At 40.7% G+C, this 15,764-nt stretch overlaps 1 pseudogene across 1 annotated transcript in view; it reads left to right on the forward strand.

The window, feature by feature from the left end:
- Nucleotides 1-15,764, forward strand: part of LOC306777906 (ecto-NOX disulfide-thiol exchanger 2-like) — a 113,285-nt pseudogene that overhangs the window by 94,655 nt on the left and 2,866 nt on the right. Inside the window, exons 9-12 of the transcript in view lie at nucleotides 2,237-2,504; nucleotides 6,053-6,193; nucleotides 10,999-11,055; nucleotides 11,787-11,892. The product of the transcript in view is annotated as an ecto-NOX disulfide-thiol exchanger 2-like (transcript). The remainder of the gene's footprint in view (nucleotides 1-2,236; nucleotides 2,505-6,052; nucleotides 6,194-10,998; nucleotides 11,056-11,786; nucleotides 11,893-15,764) is intronic.

Genomic DNA, 15,764 nt, shown 5'->3' on the forward strand with positions numbered 1-15,764 from the left:
AAGAGCCCCTGGAAATCAAAAAAAACAAATCATTGAATCCTAAATCACACACACAAACACAGTGATATCAAACCAGGGCCTGCATTACCTCTGGAACTAACTTCTTGTAATCTGATATTCGAAACAGGCAACACAGTAACAGATAGAAAGCGGTGCAGAACAGGAAATAGAGCTATCTTTTGAAATCTCTTTTTTTTCTGAGGGAAAGTCGTGCCCTTTAGGCTTCATATTGGGAGTTGCTCTGTTATTATTACTGCAGTGAATCTCTGCAATGATAAATCTGATATGCGACCAACAAAAAAAAACCTGTGAAATTAAACAGGGAATAAGGCTAGCATTGCTGAAGCTTCCTCAAATGAAAATGTGTCATATTGGAGGCGTACTTTGTTAGAACTTGATAAATGATGTCGCTGGGTATACAGAACACAACGTGCATACAGACACATAAGCACAAAGCAGCTGATACAGACATCTCACAACTAGAGTTATGGCTCAGGGTTTTCTGTCACAACACACAGATTAATGAGCGAATAAACTGTTATTCTCCCAGCGTGGTGCGTATGTGTGTGCATGCATGCCTACAGGTGCATTTATTTGTGTGTTAGTGTTGATAACATTCAGAGCAAACACAGGGGAGATTGTACAGAGTCTTGCCAAGATGCTGGCTTTCCTTGGGCAGCAAGTTCATAAGACTTGATGATCAATACTCTCCTCAGCCCATCATCCATGCCTCACTGAACACTGCAGGGAGACAACACACGTTTGCACACAGGCTCCAATTTAAAGTCGAATCTATGTCATCAATTCAGAACCATTCTGTGAGAAATATTAGTCATCTTATGATTGGGTGTCTTTTTGATTTGACTGGCAGTCATTGCAACATTAGGCTCACAGCATTAGTTTATTGCAGTGGTGGAAAGAATGAGCCTTATTCACACAACTATGTTCTTGTCACTTTCGTTCCGTTGGAAATTGCCTTCAAAGTAAAACAAACTGCAGTTCATGAAATATGCATTCATTCAAACCCCGGCAAACCCACAAGTGGTCCGCTGATTTAAAAGTTCTGTGAAAACAGGAAAATAAAAGTAAGAAGGCAAAGAGATGCAAGACAAACAACGAAAACCTTAATGAATAAGAAAGCATGGTAAAAACGTCACTGATGCTTCCACTGGCGTCAACGAGAATAACACACAAAAAGGTTAAAACGGACGGAATATGTGTATGTGTGCTACAGGTGGACATCAGGGACACATCCAGCTCTCCAGCTGCCCCATATGGAGACATAGATTGTGGGAAAGACTTTGTTTTCAATAGGTACTAGTTGATTTGATTCAAGCAGCAGATGGAAAGCTCAGACTCTGTGATGTAATAGTGTTAATGTTAACTGTAGCTCCAGGAAAATGCTTTAATACGGCACCAGTATACTCCAGTAGAACTCAAGCCTCCATTATCCTCATGTTTGAACAATATCACGTCTCCCCCGTCTCTCTTTGACGGATGGCTTTCCACCCCGCCTTCGACGGCGTTTGATTCAGGTAGAAACACTATCAACGTTGCGAGTGTAACCCGGACCTGATATCTAATAGGGTTAAGGTAGTGTATCAACCCGGCACACAGATGAATGATGGTCAGTCTGCTACATCTGCTTTTGTCTGCCTTTAGTCACACTGAGGTCAGCGTGAATTGAATTTCTTCAGGAAACCTAACAGGAGAGAAAGGAGAATCCCGTTGAAGTCAAAAGCCTGTTTAAAGATAAAAGGTGCTTTTTTTCCATTTTTCGAAAGGGATTGTACTTTAGTGCCGGCATGGGAACATCATTTCTTAAACACTCATACTCTACATGTGGTTCACAAATGGAAAAGGGGGATAATGAGTCTTTGTCTTTCTCCACCCTTTTATTAAGAGTAAACAGAATTCATTTCGAGGTCGTGTTTTGAAAACAATTCATGGCATTGTAATGCTTTTGTTTGAGGTAAAAGAATGAAGACATATGATAATGTTATTGACAGTATAAAGTCATGGATATGTTTGTAATGCTGACAGATGCTTGGATTTGGCCATAAACGCTGGACTATTTGTAAAAGAATAAATTGGTCGGTATGTTTTTTTTTCCCCGTGATTTTACGAGCATTCATGAATATACAACAAGAGCTTGTAATTTCAAGCATCAGTTACTTTGTACTTGTTGAAGCCTGACTTGGAGACCTACAGGGAGAGAACAATAACATTTAGACAGAAACTAGACCGATTACATCCTTTGCTAGGCCGTCTAATAATGTGCCATTGTGTGTGTTCGTGTACCGTATGAATCTCGAGCTGTTTCCCAAGCAGAAGCCTTAAGGGAGGAGAACGACTCGCTGCGCTGCCAGCTGGACGCCTACAGGAACGAGGTGGAGCTGCTCAAACAGGAACAAGGCAAGAACCAACCAATCGGCAGCGAGGAGGACAACACGCACTCTCAGCAGCTCAGCTTCCTGCAGCAGGCTCTGCAGGGCATGCAGAAGGTAAGGTGTCCTATGGAAACATCTTAAAGATGCCTCAAGCATCAGGCAGCAAAATAAGAAAGCAAAATAATGAATGCAAATCCCACTCTAAAATATTCAAACTACATTCATACAAAGATGGACTGGATTAGAAAGGAAGACATTTCTTCATCTCAGGAGATATTCCACCAGGCAGGCGTTATGACATGTGCAATAAGTTTTAAATGAGCTGTATATTATTGGGCAACATGAAACCAAATAGAATCAATGTCATCAATACATTCAGAACCTATTCGCTGGAAAACAATATCCACCTGAAGTGGTATACGTATTGCACTTCTCCAAAAAGAGCAGCTGTGTAGCAATTTCTGTTTGGAGCATTTTCTTGCTATCAGAATAATAAGAGATCACTCGACAGTGGCTTGATTCCAAAGCACTCTTGAAACAAGCCGCTTTGCATTGAACACAGGTGAAATATCCTGGCTCAGTCATACTTCAAAATGATTTGCTAATCAGGAAAAGAAGAAGCAAAACAAAAGCCCCATACCAAGGAGGACACGAGAACAAACCTCATCCGCTTTCTGTGTGGCTGCAATCAGCGAGAGTTCAATGTTCATTGCTGTTAAAGCAGCTTTAATCTGGGTATTCCTGTTTTGTTCCTGACATTGCAAACTCATCAGAAGGACGTTTTTTTAAGAGTAACCTCACATCAGCTCTGGCTTATCACACCTGATAGTAATCAGTGATTCAACAATCAAATCAGACTGCTCAGAGATATAGCAGGTCATCTTCAGGCGGCGATAACGTTGCAATGTTACGTGACGGCACAGAAACAAGCCGAGGCTTTCAGAGGAATCTGTGTTTATCAACGCTGTCACAGTCGTCGTTGCACTGTTAAACGAGTATGAAAGCAGCGCCCATTAACGAATGACTTCTTGAAGCTTTCCGTCCAGCAAAATAGACATAAATAGTACAAACATTTATTATTTTTCTATTTTCCGTCTTTTTACTTGTTCAAGATGAGGAACAATATGTTCCCTTTGCAGGTAGTTCCGAAGTTAAGTTTGTCAAATGAGTCATCAAAGATTTCCGGGGTCAGAGTTACGTAAGGCCATGAAACGTTTACCGTAGGGCCTTGCTGATGACGCCTACGACTGCAAGGAGTACAAATACACATCTGTACTCTAAACGCCATGTACCAATTAGAATGATTAAGGCGTTAATTGTACCGCCCCCTCACAAATGCAGCAAACTAACAAGAGAGTGCGACGACAGCCTGCACGCACCCACGCAGTCCTGAGGAGCTGAACTGTGATCAGGTAGATGAAGTACACCTGTGTAGGTGGGAAATGACTGTGTAGGAGCTTTAAGGCTGGTCATGTCGTAACTATATTTCCAGGAGGTTCAGGATTTAAAATGAGTTCAAACCCATGTTGTCCCAAACATGTCATGTAGGCTCTGGTTGCTCTGTCCTCAGCATGTGGCGTTGGTGGTTGCTGTTCACTTCCTCCAATGTGAGGATTTGTGAGCTTGCAAACTGTTTTTTTCCCCTTACATTAAATATAGATTCATATTTTAATCGAGAAAATGATCATCGGGTTTATTGATAATATATATAAAATATACTTACTTTCTAGTGATAATCATCCTTTCATTTTAAGATGAGATCTATATTGTTGCTGATTTGTACCGTTAATTGCTGTTTGTTTATCTTTACAACGCAGTGTGGTGAGACAAAGTCGACTGCCCTTTTTTATTTTATTCACCGTAGTTCAATTTGGGGACAATTGTGTTTGGAAGCTGCAGGCATGTGTTTGTGGAGGGGTCGGGATGTGATGTGCATAATAGAGTTTGGCATTTAGACAGAAATTATATGATTTAAATGGCTAACACTAAAACAAAGCACGAAGTCTTTGTGTCTCGGGGAACAGCATTGAGAACCACAGCTTCAGGCGATCTTGAGAGAATATTGCCCTCAGGAACATTTAGTTATCCACTTGAAAAAAGACAACACTTCCTCCGGCGGCAATCCAGTTATCTGATCACCTGCTGTGTTGTCAAATAGCCTCAGCTTGCAGTTACTCTTCCTTAAGCTATAAAAAAAATGAGTTTACAAGGCAGAGGAGCTTTTCTACACTTCCATCTCATTTGACAAAGTGCATTGTAATCACCTTCATGAAATGTGCCTCCAGCACGTATATGAAAACATCGGTAGATCATTTGAACACTTAGTAAGTATTACCAGCAGATACGTGTGTCCCGTAGGAGAGAATCCTAAAAGACATTTCAATTGTCTGCTAGAGCCTTTTTTCACACATGACAAAATATACACATATTTCCTTCATTTCCTTCCTCACATTACGATTATTAATGAAAGGTTGTTTTTCCAATGCTGCACAGTGCAACCAAAGTCTGTTGTTTGTCATCTATTGTAACACCAAGTGTGAATTATAACACATTCTGCACCCAGGCAGCGTTTCAAGTCAAGCCTCTAAATTGTATTCTGCTTATGCACGGGCGTACATTTAATAATGTGTTGGGTAGTAACATCTTTCCACCGTGTTTACACCACACTTTAATTTGCACTTTTACAATTTGCTCTTTGTCTTATCTGCATCTGGGAAATGATGTTAGATACAAACACACAATTCAATAAGAAGTTTGTTTGCGATGAACTGACCTCAGCCAATCAGAAGCAACCAGGTGTCAATGCAATTGATGCAAATGTTCACATGAACTTGAAACTTTGTTTAATACATATAAAGCACTTTTAAACTAATATACTGTGTGTATATATATATATATATTATAATGTACACATATCATAGTGCTAGATATGAGTACTAGATTTGTGCTATTTGTCAGCCACCTGTCTACTTTTCTGTACTGCAAAGTGTATCCCAAAAAAAAAAAAGATGCAGATGGAACACAAACCATCATAGTGTGTAATGTAAAACGATTACGATGTAATTGGATGATTCATTATCCAGACAACATATTCAGACATTTCTTTAGTACTTGGTATGAACGAGGTCTCAGATATGCAGATAGGCTCAATAAGAGCAGGTCCGTCTGAATCTCTCCCCGACTTCAGACCAGTGCTCAGTGTTCACCTCACTGGACACACAGTGCACAGCACCCGTGTAACTGATGAATAATTCAGCATCGCTTTAAAAAGAGGAGCTGATGAGGGATTCCTTATTTTAAATATCTCCCCAAAGGAATTTCACCTTTTGATTCTCCGGAGTTAAGATTGGGACCCTGCATCAGACGGACTTGTTCTCCTTCTGTCAAAGATCAGCTGGTGAAACACGGATAAACTGCTTCTTCTTCTTCTTCTTCTTCTTCTTCTTCTTCTTCTTCTTCTTCTTCTTCTTCTTCTTCTTCTTCTTCTTCTTCTTCTTCTTCTTCTTCTTCTTCTTCTTCTTCTTCTTCTTCTTCTTCTTCTTCTTCTTCTTCTCCTCCTCCTCCTCCTCCTCCTCCTCCTCCTCCTCCTCCTCCTCCTCCTCCTCCTCCTCCTCCTCCTCCTCCTCCTCCTCCTCCTCCTCCTCCTCCTCCTTCTCCTTTAGCAACTTCTGAGAATGAGGGACGAGTTGAAGGCGCGAGAGGCAGAGCTTGAGAAGAATATAGAAGACAAACAGCAGCTGAAGAACCAAGTCCATGACCTCACATCAGGACTGCACAACCTGCAGACTACACACACACTGCAGGTCAGAAGAAAACACGCACAGGCTAAGTCAAGGGAAAAATGCGTGTTCATGTGTTTGTGTAAATGGTGATAATGAATCTTTTAAAAGAAACGGGCCTCATTTGTGGTCTAGTTAGAAAGAAATGACTTCACAATGACTTTCAGTGCATGACGAGTGTTGCATATTGGAAAGAAATATTCATTTCAGTGCATTTAAAGTGGTGTTTAATGATTTGTCGCTGAATCAACCAAGCACAGCAGATGAAAGATGGAAGGTCCCCCAAAAAGCAATTCATAATCAACAAATAGATCTTCGACATTAACCATGACTTCACAAATTAAAAACGGCAGATCATCTGAAGTACCTCAAAGACCATGTCACTCTGAGTTAACCCATCATTTAAGATGCAGGCTTGTGAAGTGACTGAAATCATTGCATGAAGATTGCATGAAGTAACCTGTTCTCCAAATAATCTGGTTACTGCAGTGCATGCAAACGCACGACGTGAGATAAATTAGATACAATTATAAATGCCGGATTACATGCTGCTTTATTTCTTGTGAATTATATGTGCGTATTTTAAACCCACCATCAACAATGAAAGCTACTTAACGGAGAGGTAATTACGGAATGTTAATACGTCGGATAGCTATTGCTGAAAATAATGCGATTAATACTCTCAAAAATGAGGTTTGATGTTGTGAAAAGTATTATTGATGAACATTTCGTTCAATGTTAAAAGGGAATCACACATAATTAAAGAAGTCTTCGTGTTTCCGGTGAGAAACTTCAACTGGATATATTTTGCACTTTTAAGATTTCACTCCCAATTTTCAGACTCGGATCTAGATACCGCCCGTAGCCGTTCCCTGTGTGGGAGAAGGCTTTTGAGGCCACATAAAATCCTTCAATGAACTTTTACACCCAAATGAGATTTATTTTACAATATGTAGTTCTGAAGCGGAAAATGTTTGCATATCTTGGAAAAATGAGCCCGGTTACGATCGTGCCATCGCTGTCGTGTCCTCCATTTCATTCTTGTAACGCTGAGTGATGATGTGACATAACATAGGGGGAAAAAAGCCACAAGGTAACTGAGATTAGAAACTCGAATGTGAAGTAAAAAGAGTGTCGTCTCCTGTGTTCACCATCAAGGTGCCCTTGAGCGATGAACAAGTCTCACGAGGCTGCTCATACGCTGACAGGAGAAGACTGTGATCGTGCAGAGCAGCTCAAATGCAGTTTGTGTGTTACAACTGTCCTGGAAACAGAAGCTGTGAAGAGGCAAAACTGGTCCTGGACCGTAAAGTGACATATTCACTGCGTCTCTACTCCCAATCTACAAAGATGACGTTTTTTTTGCAGGTCACCGATTGACATACAACAGAGCTTGTATTGGATTGCAGGTGTGCGCTGTTACCTCTTGCTGGCCTGTGTTGGCTCAGCACGGTAGCAGGGAAAAGAGCGGATATGAGATGGAGCCTCGAGTTCAGTCAGCTATGTAATTGGATAATTATAATACTAAAATGGCACTGTCAAGTGGTGCCTGATGACTCTGGTGGTTTGCTGTCTGCCCTTGTGTCATCTTTTTGATTCACAGAGCTGCTGTAGTTAGTTTGCTTTGAGCAGATTGGAAGCTCGCTCAACTGCGGATATTTAAACTGTGTGGATTAGCTTTTCTCTTTTCTTTGTGCCCTCGTCTCACTGAGAGCGATCTATGCATGTGGCTCCTCGACAGGAGGAGTTTCTTTTCTGATAAATATGTCCCGTAGATCTCAAGAGCTCGCACTGGGTCCTCAGCAATACATCCGCTTTGTGTGAAGTTGTTTGGATGAACGGTTGCCAAAGAAATCAAAGGACCTCCTCTTTTGTCATGGCTTTTAAAACAGGTCAATGGTTATTTCCAGGAAATGATGAGGAAATTGTTCTGAAATTATGGATCCTTCAACTTCAGTGTTAGTTGCATGCCTGTGTATGTCAGTTATCGTGCACGCCTGACTCCTGATGGGTAATAGACGGCAGTTTTACAGGAAATGATGATGTTCTCTCTGCAGGTACAATATATTTTTGCTAGTTCTGCTGGTGAGGATTTCTTTTCACTCCTTCCATATGCATCTCTCCCCGTCCTCTAGAGAACTTCCATCTGTATATAAGCAGAGCTGTATAGCAGCAGAGATACTTCATCATCTGGACCCCAGTGAGGAGGACGTTGTCCTCAGGTGGTTTTAAGGAGATGGCAGCATCTAGTGTTTGACTATTTCTGTACAATCGCATGACAAATACGTGCAAGCTCTTTATGTCTCTGGAGCAAAAATCCTCCTCCTGGATTTAAGCTGCTTTTTTTGAGTTTTCGCGTGCATCACTATGTTGTGATGTTGTTTTTCATACGATCCTGCCCTGACATGTGGCTCGCTGGGTGCTGAACACCGCACCAAAAGTTCATCTTCATTCAACTCTGTACTCTCTGTACTCACGTGTGACTGACCTTTTGTGAGCGCTGCCTGTAGCTGTAACAAAAATGGACAAAAAGTCAGTTCGCCAGGTAGTCAGAAGCAAGGACGGCAGGTTATACAAGTTGCATGTAGCTGGCAACAAAGTCAAAGCAACATCTTTGCTTAAGCTATAGATAATTTACTATAACTGGCAGTTATAAAACAGCAGCATTTTAACTTTCCAAGAGCCCTTTGTCAGTGAGAGACTCACAAGTAGCAACATGAGGAGCGTCGGTCAGCAGAGAGAAGAGGAACACGGATGTACTTCATCTGGAGCTTGACAAGCGGCAGTTTCATCACTCTCCCCTACCTCTTGTTTCCCAGCAAGTAACCTTGACGACACATGTAGAACATCCCCACTCTACCAAATGCAGGACTGCCTCAACTTCCACCACACTGGGATCAGCCCGATACACATAGCACGATCCCAGTGAGTATGGCCACAGCAAACACTCCTACTGTCCCTCTACTATGTTTTAAGAGAAAGATCTCGACCAAACACAGTTAGTGACTAACTGTTGACGAAAGTGGAGCATTTAGCAGGTAGAGAAGCCAGCTATTTCCCTCAGGAGTTGGTAGAGATCAAAAACAGAGCTACAAGAAAAATGGATATATTACATATACAACTTTAAGTTCATCAACTTAAAGGTAATAATGTGTAAATTCTGTGTACACACCTTGTTTCTGCTGCCCCCTAGTGACCAAAAAACGGTTAATGCGAGTTTTAATGAGTCCTGCTCTGTACATATCTGGGTCACAGTGCTTTAATAATCACATATAATCGATCCTTATCAAAAATGTTCTCCTTATCGTGAATGTATCTCATCAGTTTACCAACCCTGTCTCCGACAACATCACATTCCTATACAACCAAACGGAACTCTCAATTACGTTTGAAGATCTTCTGGACCGAACGGTCACAGTTTGAAACAGTTTGAAAAGAAACGAAATAAATAAAATGCTACAAAACTACTTTGTTATATTTAGTAAAAACTTCGTGGGTTTGTTTAAAATTCCAAAATTGAAACGCATTAAAATACAACATAATATTCGGGCAACAAAAAGTATTTTGTTCACACAGGACATGAACAGCAGCCTCCTGTGTGAAAGCTCTGTGTTTTGTGACCCATCCACCACACCAACCTTATCCCTGTGCAGACTTCCACTGGTTCCTTTGAAACGTATTCGTGATATACCGAAAGCAAATGTCATCCACAACAAAATAGGTTTTCCTCGAATGCAGTTTTGTTGTATGGGAACGTCATTTTCAGGAGACAGGACGGCAAATTACCTTCACTGAGTCACTGATTCCTGCTGTCACTAAGTAGTACTGGATCTACATTAGATCAGGTCACAGTGACTTTACCTGTCTCATTATGTAATGCAGCGATATACTGTACGCCCTATCATCACTATCGGTCCCTGTTGGAAAATAAAGACGACTGGAGCGGCGTAAATATTAGAATACAGATTTATTTACCGAAACCTCTCGTTTTATTCAACAAGGGCAAAGAAACTAACAGTTTCCTCTTGGCATACAGTATAGGTGGAGAAATACATGAACATACATGCACTGAGGCATACATCATGCCAGCACATTGTACTGCTGCTCTCACACAATGTGACAGTTCAGTGCAGTGTTCACATCGGATGGTAGATTACGTATTCATTCAGCGTGTGCATTCACGCTGCATCGTAGCTGTCAGCGCTGTATTATTTCCTAATACTGTGTATCGGCTGAATAATGCCGTTACCATATCTGTCCCCTTGTCTCCTCCACTCATCTCCTCTCAAGATGTAATCTTTCATCATGCACCCGTCAGCACTGTTGTCATGTCATCGCCGCCTTCAGCCAAGAGAAGCTACTTTCCTCATTTTCAACAGTATGTCGGTGTGTCATCTTAAACGGCGTGTTTCCATTCAAATGCACTGAGGAGGTATTTTTGTAAGTGCGCGTATTCTGTGTTGATGCAACTGTGATTAAATACATCTTTTCACACAGCACCGCAAAACAGAGGACCAATTGTTTTTGGGGTATTTTTTGATACACTGAGTGTATGTTTGTCTGACTCAGCCTCAGAAATTTGAACAGAAAAAGCCCCTCTGAGACTAGGCTGTGTGTGTGTGTGTGTGTGTGTGTGTGTGTGTGTGTGTGTGTGTGTGTGTGTGTGTGTGTGTGTGTGTGTGTGTGTGTGTGTGTGTGTGTGTGTGTGTGTGTGTGTGTGTGTGTGTGAGTCAGAGAGGGATGGCGAGACAGTTTTGGTGTGTCTGATTGCATTAGTGGGTGATTTGTTTCTCATTGACGTTTCCTCTCATTTTTCTAATTGACTCTAGCTGGAGACGTTAAAGCAAGATGACAGAGCGAGCGAACAGAGTGCCAATCAAGTGAGTGTAAGTGGGGGGGGGGATGCTCTCACTACTCCACACTATATTTTTGTCTTCCCCTTTCATTTTGACTTATTTCACCTCCTCTCATCCCCTCCTGTAACCCCTCCACTGACATGAAATATGATTACAAGCCAACCTTCACAGGGCCTGTACTTGCCACTGACTAAATCACTCGGACACAACTGGGTTAGGAAATGAAGGACCAGCACACAGTGCAAGTACATACCTGCACACACTCTCACATTAAACCAGAACGACGAGGCCACTGCGTGCTCATTAGACGAGACTTTGGAGAGGAAGCCACGATTCTCGTTTTAACGACTTCACTCATTAAGACATGAATGTCTTTTTCTGCCACACGCACACACATTTCCTCCTCTATCCTCTCTTCTGTGTATCAGGCTGTCACAACAGCTTGATCATTAGCACCGTTAGCGCTTCCTCTGTCTTGTTTTGTTTTTAACCTTCATCAGAACTTTAGCTGCTGGCTTCATTCTTTCGCTCCTTCGTCTGGCTGTCTTGTCCTTATTTTTATGGTGATTATTTTGTGTTTATTTTTAATTCGTTTGCATTCATTTATCGTGCAAAACTCTTTGCATGCTTACTGAAACACCCTCAAATGTGAGACTGTTATCTACCCAAAGCCCTGTTTCGATGTTTCTGTTGCGTCCGTGTTTAATTCAGGTACGATGTGGGTCTTTCAACATTGTTTTGTGATCTTTGATTTTCTGCAGGACGTAACGGCATCATCAGTGGTGTCCTGCAGTCAGGACAAAGAAGGTCTTCCAGAGGAGAATCGTCCCGGTCCTGTACACACCGAGAGGGATGCACTGCTCGTCGGTATGCTGCCTCCATGGCATTACAAAATAACAACGTCTTTTTTCAAGGTTGAAATTGTCTTTCTGACCACACCTCCACAATATGGCTTAACAATGAATCCACACATTACATAAAACATTAATTACATGAAAGCTGCTTGCCCTGAGTGTCATGGTTGGGACGAAAGTCTACAGAATGACGATGAGGTACTTATATTACAATTAGGATTAGGAGTAGAGTTATAAACATCCTGACAGACAGTTTTCATCTTTTGTTCACTCAGGTGGAGACTCATAACTGTGGCAGGTATTTAAATAGTGCCTTTGACAACCAAATTTATACAGTCATTTATTCACAGTGCAATCAGCACTTTTGGCAGTTATAGCCACGGCTTGGCTCTGGGATCTCCATGGTACCCAGAGAGTTAATCGAATGACTTTGGTGGTTCCATGATTTTTTTTCCAGCGCCACCATCAGGTCAAAAATCCACTTTGTTTTAATGCTTTCTTTTGAAAAACTAGATTTACATCAGGCCCAGCTGTACATTGATGAGCAAATGTTAGCATGCTGCTACTGCGACGGCGGCTACGGCTACGAGGCAGACGGTTTAAAGAAATAACAATCGAGATAAGAGACAAAAGCTCAGATCAATAATAAACTGTCGAAAACACTGAAATATTTAATCATTTTAGTTTGCCTTAAAATAAAACCGGAAAAAAAATTTGAAGTGAGCGGAAGAGGTTATGTTGATTTACATTTGTGAGAAACGATTTTCGTTCAATGGTGTCTCGGGCCAGTAAAGTCTTGATAGATACAGTCATGTGATTCAGAGAAGACGTGACGCTTGAGTTTACGTCAGTGTAAACAGTCTGCTGGTAATGGCCTAACTGATCGTTCATTTAATAGGCATTGTGCAGTGCATACTGACTGGATGTGATAAACAGTACATAAGTATGCAGCTCCTTAAAACTGACCGGCAAGACCTGCTCTACATGGTGATGATGGCGCAATTACATTATTATTGTTGTTTTACATGTTATTTGAATTAGGGTTCGATATTGAGCTAAATCCAATTTTCATTAGGCCATCGTGCCACCAAAGCAATAACAGGATTTGTACCCGATAACAGGGATACCTTCCAATTTAAAGAAATCCATTCCACAATGCAACCAATTATGGCCCAAACAGCAATATAACATAATTAGTTTCACAAAGGGAGTACGTACTACAGTACATACAACATTGCTGTTGAATTGGATTGCATTATATTGTAATGCGTTGTTCACTTTTTCTTATTGTCCACCCTTTGTACAACATAACCTCAACATGCACCATGAACGACACCTCCTCAGCAGCTGGATTTCTCTGATTTGCTTCAGTCGCTTTGACGTAATAACTTTGCATAATTACAAATCCATTAGAGCGAGAGAGGAGGAAGATACGAAGAGAGAAAGAGCCCACTTTAATCATTGGATTACATAACACAATATAACTTTATGATAATGGAAAATATGGCTGACATCTATCTCCCCAGTGTGTTCTAAACTACATTATTTATAGAAGTAAACAAAGCCTCGTCCTATTTTGCTGCTTGTTTTCGGGCACGCTGCATTTTCACACATTAACTGTCAAGGACATCCGTTGGCTCAAAGCATGAAAGATAAAAGTTGTCTTTTAAGTCTTGTTAGGGAGTGAAAAAGAAATGCAAATTGTGCCATCGATTTTCACCTTTCGCCCTTTCTGTATCTGTCCATTTGGGTCCAGTTCTACTGTTCCTGCAGTGCAATCAATATCTGCATCTGCTGTCTCACAGCAGTTAGTTAGGTAGTCAATGATGCTTGTCCCCTGTTAATGTCCACTCAGGCTGTGTGCTGAGGCAGAAGTAGGTAATATTAAAGATGCTGGCACCGTCTTATGTTCGAATCACTCCTCTTGACGTCTTGTTTGATGCTGAGTTAAAGTGAGCGCCGCAGGAAGAAAAGGGACACTCAGCTCCTGAGGGAAAACGTTTCATCAGGAAACAAAGCTTTGAATCTCTTTGCCTTTTCACTCCGTCCACACAGTGACTGCAGATGAACACAGTTGTGTACTCGTGAGAATTTTTTTTTTTTTAAAGTATACAAGATGTTGTTTGTATTGTTCAGCTGCAAAGGCCTTACCAAGACGAGTAGTGTTGTTTCACTGACAATGAAACACTTATTGTGCTTCTGAAAACACGTTTCAAATCATATGTTATGCACTGTAAGTATAATTCTGTTTTATTACAACTTGGTTCTTAATTCTTTGCCAATCATCAATAAATTCCTTCTTTTCTTTTCCTTAATTTGATAAACTGATGAACCCACAAGATCACTTCCATTATCTTCGCAAAGAAGAGATTGCAGTTTTCTTTCAGGACAAAGTCTCTTCGTATTTTTAACACAACAAGGGTCAATCCTTGGTCCACTACTTTTTAATCCATACATGATCCTACTAACAAATATCACAAAGAATCATCACATATCCTATTATTCATAAGCAGATGATACACCGCTCTGTCTTTCTTTCTCTCTCTCATTGAGACATTACAGACATAGCTTGTTGGGTGGCAAAACATCTTCTCACAGCTAAACACAAATACAACTGAAATTCTTCTTGTTGGTCCAAAAAGCAGCAATAGAAAATGACTTCTTACCTTTTATCACGTGAGCCTTTTAGCGTTGTTTCTTAAGTCTGAATCGATGGTTTCCATACTATTTCTGTCTCTTCAGCCTATTTTAGTGGCTTTTATTTATTTGAACATTTATTGTTCTTGTTGTAATTTTTAGTCTTCTATTTTATTGTTGTGTATTGTGTATTGATTTAATATTTTTTATTCTTATCTATGCTGTTTTAATCTCTGTAAATCACTTTGGGCTGCATGTTTGTATGAAAGGTGCTTTATAAATAAAGTTGAGTTGAGGAACCTAAAAGCCAGTTGGCAGGTCTGCAACCTGGGTGTCATCCTGGACCTTAACTTTGAAAATCACATGTCAAATATTACAAAATCATTCTACCACCTGAGAAATATATCAAAAGTGAAAAGATACATATCTCAAATTGATTCAGAGAAACTGTTTCATGCATTCATTTTCAACAGATTCGATTACTACAATGCCCTTTTCACTGGAGTATAATGGAGCTAATTCAACTCGTACAGATCAGCCAGAGTTATTAGCGGTACAAGAACATCATGACATTACTCCAATACTTCAATCACTTCACTGGCTTCCCATTCAACAGACAATTCACTTCAAAATCCTGCTGTTGGTTTTTAAGGCACTACAGGTTCAGCTCCCCGGTATATTTCTCAGCGTCTATGTTCCCATCAGATCTCAGTTCTTCAGACAGTGGCTCTTTGGCTGTAGCCAGAATAAGATCTGAAGCTGTTAAAGAGGCCTTTAGGAGCGAGGATGTTCGACATCCACGATGCCCTTAATGGCAGCTTTGACCCTGCACCTTCATTTCTGATGTGTGGCGACATTGCTAAAAGACATCAGGCCATGAGGAAACAATATGATTCGACTTTTAAATTATTATTATTTAACTTTATGAGATATTCTAGGCTATTTCTGCAGTAATTGCCTTGAACCTGGTGATGTCTGTGCTGGGATGTTTCCTGATCAATCCCTGTCACATAATGGGATTTTTGATTGAAGTATAGGGTCATCAACGCAAAGATAACCACTCCATCATCACTATCTTTTAGCATTCAGCAGTACATACAATCTGTGTGTTAGGTTTGTTTTTTTGGTTTAATTTTCTCAATTATATCAAAGCTTATTGACTAACAGAGAGACGTGTTCATAAATTGTTCCCAGATCTCATCAGTTACATACAATCTTGGCACAAATCAAGAAATATCAAATCAAGAC

This window comes from Melanostigma gelatinosum (assembly GCF_949748355.1).
Source record: "Melanostigma gelatinosum genome assembly, chromosome: 5".
In the NCBI taxonomy this organism is placed as follows: Eukaryota; Metazoa; Chordata; class Actinopteri; order Perciformes; family Zoarcidae; genus Melanostigma; species Melanostigma gelatinosum.